The following is a 6,429-nucleotide window of genomic DNA, read 5'->3' on the forward strand; positions in this document are numbered from 1 at the left end:
AGGGCCTTATACTGAGAAAAGACAAATGTTGCATTCATTGATGTGTTTGGGATATTGACCTTTTGGGAAAGGGCTTGGTATTATAGTTTGTTTGTTGACTGGTTGAATTCCTGTATTTTTATTAATTGTGATTTCTGAATCAAATAAATCCGTATAGAGCCTCACCTCTGGAAATATGTGACTTCCAAGACCCTACTAAAGAATGCCCCCCAGGAAGGGCTCGGAGCCCCACCTATTATTCAGTCCCAAGGAAGAATCTGTGTCGTTCATTGCAGGATGGCGGTTTCAATTTCCGACAGCCGTGCCCTAATGCTGGTGAAGTTGTCATGTGGATACCGGCCTTTGTTCCCAGCTCAGATGGAAACCGGGGGCAATCTTTTTAGCGGTGACACATTGCAGCCATATGTGAGTCCTAGATTGCCATTACGCTGGTGGCATGTTTCCAATGCAGCGCCTTCCCGATTGGTTGGCACACCATATTGGCCTCACTTACACATTGTTGATAAACCAGGCTGTTCCGCTCTGGTGGCCGTAATCCTTTCGAGAGGACACAAGGCCTTTGTCCCAGGGATTTGGGGGTGCAATGGGCCATAGCCGGGCCTGCTGCTTCTAATAATGTCCATTAAATAATATTTCATTTTGTTTAATTGGGCTCGAGAGCTATTCACTTTATTTTCCAAGCACACCCAAGCACTACTCCGCTGGCTTGGGCCAGAATATTTTATAACCAAACCAATTCCAGATTTCAGTAGGGTCGGGGGAGGGGGAGGGACACTTCATATGTCATCTTAAGCCTTTTCTGTCTGGGCAGCTATTGTTACATTAATGTCTGTGAAAATGGGCTCTCAAAATGAATCCTTGTATTAAACAATATGCATTTGCAAAACCCCTATAACGCCACTCAGTTGCTCCATGTGTTGTTGAGTAGTTGTGTTAAATGTTGTGGAAAAGGTTGCATGACAGTAAAATAGCGGCAGTTGCATTGTATGTAGCATGACGTGCTTTATGTGCCCTTGTCATGATTCGCAAATGTTAATACCTGATTAACAGGGGACAGATTTCATAGCCTTTATAAATTCCTTCGGCTATTGAAGGGCTTTGTGAGTCACCCCTGCACCAATAAGTACTGACCAGTCTTAAGAAAGCCGGAAATCACTTGAAACATAAACAGCTGCGTCACAGTTTCTGCTGCAAATGTCACTCCATACATTCAGGTTTGGGCCTCGGCGAGTGAGCTGCAGGGCATAATTCTGAAAAGGTTTTTATAATTACGCCTTGTGTTAAATGGGGAGCTGAGGCACCGGTGGGAGGCGGGACTGCCATCCACACTCTGTGGCTCTGTCTCAGAGGGATGGACAGAAAAACCATAACCCGAAAGCCGAAAACAGATCTCCTCTTATGTTGCCTTGCAGGTCTCAGTGAAGAGCCGATCCATTTCCAACGTGGGGGTGTCTGAAACAATGGCACTTGCCTATTATGCAACGAAGGGAAATACGTAAGATGTCGCTATTCAAGAAAATAAATGCCACAGATTTTTTCTAAGTGTTTGGACCTTCCACCGCTTGCTCGGTCATGATTTTTCTTACTGACCTCACTCTACTCTAAAAATCTATGACCTACCTCCCCGCCCCCAGCTTCACCAATCAACATGTGTTAACTCAAACACTAAGAACAAAGTAATTCAGTGTTCTCACTTTATGAATGATATACCTCCTTATCCACTTGGCCCCCAACTTGTGTACTCCTAGTTTGGACGTTTTCTCAGCTGAGTAGACCAAGACTGGCGACAAAATATAATTCATGCCTTTTGTTTGGATGTAATCGAGAAACTCCTGAGACACTGATCAGAGACTGTAAAACGTCTTGCCACGTATCACAGTTGAAATGAATGTGCTTGCACTGAAAGCACTATCTACACAGTTTGAGCCAAGTTTACCGCAATTGTGGAAAGTTTTCTAAAGACTGTTACTGTGACAAAATGTTTTTAATCGCAATCTGGTATCGTTGCTTCTTCAAGGCTTCAATATCAAAGTTTCTTTTTTTAGCCATGCAAGTGTGAATAAATATATTTCTAATTAAAGTTGTTGTCTATTTCCTGGAATGTTGGAATTTGGTTTGGGGCTTATTGGTGGAGCTCTGCTAATATTTCTTCTTGCAGTTTACAAATATCAAATGGTAAAGCCATTGAAATGGACGATTACCCACAAAGAGAGGAGACATTTGCACATTTAATAAAACAAGATTTCAGTGAGATCTGCAGCACATGACCGTGGTATGCTTTGTGCGTGTTGGTACGCGTGCTGCAAATAGTGCTGCTGCGACTCAAGTAATCGAGAACTCTTAGAAGAATGATGCGTAGTGTCAGTCATTGACAGCAATTTTTTAGATGAAAATAAAGTTACATGCTAGTATTCTTTTGGAAATAAATTCTGCATAACTTTGAATTTTTGTTAAAAACCTCCAACACATGTTTCATGTTCCAGGGTGCTTCATCAGGGCAAACAATTATGTTAATCTGATGTTTTGTCTGGTTTGCTTCTTGATCAGTGAATATGTTTTGATTTAAGTGGAGAGTATTTCTAGTGGAATGCTGTCCTTATCATTAAAACGTGTTTAGAGATTATGGAATGCTTGCTGACCAAGCAGCAGCTTAAGGCAGGAGCTCCTGCCCTCCGCATCTACAGATATGAATCAAAGCAAAGAGAAGATAGATGCAGCTCACAACCATATCCCTATGAAATCCATGGCCAAGATGGTAGAAACACCAGGGTCCAGGGACATTTATGTGTTAGAGGCATGATATCTACCTTTACAGATCTCTCCATGGAAGTCACCAATTTTGAGGGTAGAGTTAACGAGATTGAAAAGGAGACAGGGCTTGGCCTCGGAGATATCAGGCAGCTACCAAGCCTACAACGACATGAAGCATGTACTGGCGGAGATACAAGCAAAAAACATGGCTCTGGATTTGAAAAGCAGGCATCACAATTTGAGACTGGTGGGCCTGGAGGAGAGAGGGGAGTGTGATAAATTCTTGGAAGACTATGTTGAGAGTGTTTTGCTGGAGGTATATGGTCCGGGCACCCTGCAGTGTACGGATGTGGGCTTCACCTACAGAGTTGGGAAATGTATTCCTAATAGATCTAGACAAAATGTGGTGCTATTTACCAGGGCAGGTTCCAAAGAGCGAGTCATGAGAGCTGCAAGGTATAAGGGCCGAACTTTGTACAAGGGGAAACCGTGGGCCATTTTCCCAGACTTCCCCAAAGAAGCGGTCATGCTAAGGAAAGCCTTTGGAGAGAGAAACATCTTAAGGTGATGTTGGTCAAACCTGCCATTTTGAAGATTTTCTTTTATTAACCTAATAAGAATTAGAAGTACAGAGAATCCTATGGAGGCTGGATTAGGGTAGCGGATGCCTCTGCAGTGCAATATAACTTCACCCACGTTTGCATGATCTCCGATTGCCGATAAAGAGGTTCATTTCTTATTTTTTATACTGCTGGATCTCAAATGGCATCCTGCTCTGTCACAGTTAAGCGGTTTGCTATCTTGTTTAATTTTAATCTGTGCTTGTGATGCTGTGGATCAGGATCCCGTTCTCTCCTTGTTGGCGTCTCTTTCCAGGCCCGTGACAAGGGTATGACGATGTACAATGCGTTTGCATCCTTTCCTCTGAGGTTCTCTGCACCCCCGTGACTCACTGCGAAACGCCACCAGGCTGAAATACGTACAACGCCTTTGTATCCTTTCCCTCTGATGTCCCCTGCACCTCCGAGACTTGCTGGGCTGTTGCCAGGCTGGAAATTTCATATATGCCGGGGACACAGATGATGGTGAAGGCATAGAGCTTGGCTTTCGAAGGGACAAGCTATGACAAGGATTGTTTACACCCACTAAGGTACTTATTGACTGATTGTGTGTTGGAAATCTTTGGCTTCATAAGAAGTTCGAAAAAGGAAGTCTGGGCTCTAGGTATGAACACTCTTGTGCTGGGCTCGGTATTGGGTCTGATGATCTCGATTTCTCTGTGCAAGGTCACAGATTGGTAGAGGTGAACCCACACCTCTGGTTAGGGAATAGTAGACAGTCTTGGTTACCTTGCAATTTCAGGTGGAGTCTCGGATATAGAGTGACGGATACCTGACTCTATATCTGAGACTCCACACGATCGCAGGCATCAGCCTTGAACTATGACTGACCTGGGAAGATACTGATATATGCCGACTAATTGAGGAACTCCAGGGGCAACATCCTCCCTCTATAACTCATCTTGCCTTGAGAAGGACCCTTCAGGGTCGAAACACGTGCCGGCTGACCACCTTAGACCATGTGTCTACACTACTGTAAATAAAGAATCAAACTTGAAATACTGCACCTAGCGTGAGAATCTCTGTATACACAAGATTCACTAAGCACCTGAAATTGCAAGGTAACCAGGACTGCTCCCTGTTCATAAGAGGTTTATTCCTGTACATGCCCATTGGTAATGCTGAGCGCCATAATGGAACTCGCTCACAGGAGCTCAGGAATAGTGAGGGCTGCTTCATTCGTTCCGATGACAGTGCCAGGGACCTACTCTGACGTTAATCACACATGCAGCCACCACCATCATCACTGCCGTGTGATAGTGTCTAAACGTCTGAAGGATATATGGCAGGTCGTCCCATGGCAGATTCAAATACGTGATATGCCCATTTTACATGCAGCTCTACAACAAACGCATCCATTGAGTGAGATATGTTGCTCTGCAGATTGTTACCGTGTGTTGGTAGTTTGGTTTTCTGGTGGGTAGTGCAGCTGAGCGAGCTCACATTTGCAAGACTCTTTTTCTTCCTTACTGTTGCCTTTGCTTTAAGGGATTATTTGGTGTAGCAGAAGGTGTGCATTGATTGTCTGGACTAATAGGAGTGGGGGCAGAGTTGTATGTCTGGAGTTTTTCCCAAGGCCACACCATGTTGATATGCATACATGTTGTCTCAATGTCTACTGAGATGGGGAATATTTTCCAGGGAGAGGATAGTTTCAGGCAAGAGTGTGCCTGGAGGTTCTTCATCTGATAAGTGAATGTCGTACACATGTTTAGTAAGCATTATAGGGTACATATATGCCTGTGTTAGTTTATAGGATAGGAGGGCTGTTTTTAGCAGTGTTTGTCAAAATAAGTTTCATGTTGCAGTGGTTGGGTCTAGCGCTGTTTAAAGCTTTGGGGGTGTTGTGTTTTTTTCTTTCTTTTTTCTTTTTTCTCCCCTACTGGGGTTATTTTTACCTCTACGAGGAGACTTCAGTATGAATGGGACTCCAGCAATGAGAGAGATACATTATCGGCTGTCTCTTGGAATGTGAATGGTGTTAATAATGTTATAAGGAGGAAAGACATTCTGTCTTACCTCAGACATCTAAAGACGAATATCGCGCTTTTACAGAAAACCCCTTTAACTCACTCTGAGGCCCAAAAAATTGTAAGCACTGGGTGGACGAGGTGATGTCCTCAGGGACGTCATTTCACCAAAATGACAGCGGTAGAGGAAGTGACCTCACACGACCTTTGACCCCCTGATGACATCACAGGAAGTGATGTCATTTGACCCCACCCCAAAGTGATATCGTGGGAAGCGATGGAACACGACCTTTCACCCGTTTGCAAAACAGGAAGTGGCATCACATAGCATTGTAAAGTTTGAAAAATATGGTTACAATATCACTATAATGTGATGTACATTTCATACAAGAATGGATCGCCATATGTATCGTTAAGATCAGTGTATATATAGGCCCATATTATCAAATTACTGTGAATGCAAGCAGATGTCCATGATCAAATGATAATGATATGCTATTATATAGCACTTACGCTTTATATAGAAAAAATATAAAACCAATATCACCCAATTGGTACTCATTTATAGACCTCAGAAGGATGAAAGGCTGAATTGAGGCATTTAAGAACAGACTAAATCAGTGACTCACCCCCTGAAGTGTGCCTGAAATAAACCTTGAATGAGTCTAGCAATTATTGTATAGAATTCCAGAAAGACACATTATTTGGTATTCCTATTCTTTCTTATTTAGGGTCAGAGCTGAAAGTGTTAGACTTGTGGCCCTCCTGTTCTTATTTTTCTTCTTTTTTTAAGGGTCTTGAACAAGAAAGCCAGCCACTCCAGAAGTAAAGAGCCACACGGTGCTGCCACAGCACAGGAGTCTGCATTACAAAAAAAGAAAAAAAAGAAACGTTGTTTTTAGAAGTCGCCAGGGAGATCACTGAGGTCGCAAGGGAGATCTCAGAGGTCGCAGTTGCGACCTCTGGCAACCCATAAATGACATCCCTGGATGTCCTCTAACTCCTCCAGTTCAAGGGGTGTGATTATTCTAATAAAGAAAATGCTACCTGGGTTGGTTGTTTCCTCATATAAAGATTCAGAGGGGAGT

At 43.3% G+C, this 6,429-nt stretch overlaps 1 protein-coding gene across 1 annotated transcript in view; it reads left to right on the forward strand.

The window, feature by feature from the left end:
• RHCG (Rh family C glycoprotein) overlaps positions 1-2,080 on the forward strand; it is a 265,077-nt gene extending 262,997 nt beyond the window's left edge. The window contains exon 11 of the mRNA XM_069624306.1: positions 1,413-2,080. The gene's annotated coding sequence lies outside the window, so the exon portion shown is untranslated. The remainder of the gene's footprint in view (positions 1-1,412) is intronic.
• Positions 2,081-6,429: the final 4,349 nt, after the last annotated feature.

This window comes from Ambystoma mexicanum, chromosome 11 (genome assembly GCF_040938575.1).
Source record: "Ambystoma mexicanum isolate Mex_15411 chromosome 11, UKY_AmexF1_1, whole genome shotgun sequence".
Taxonomy (NCBI): Eukaryota; Metazoa; Chordata; class Amphibia; order Caudata; family Ambystomatidae; genus Ambystoma; species Ambystoma mexicanum.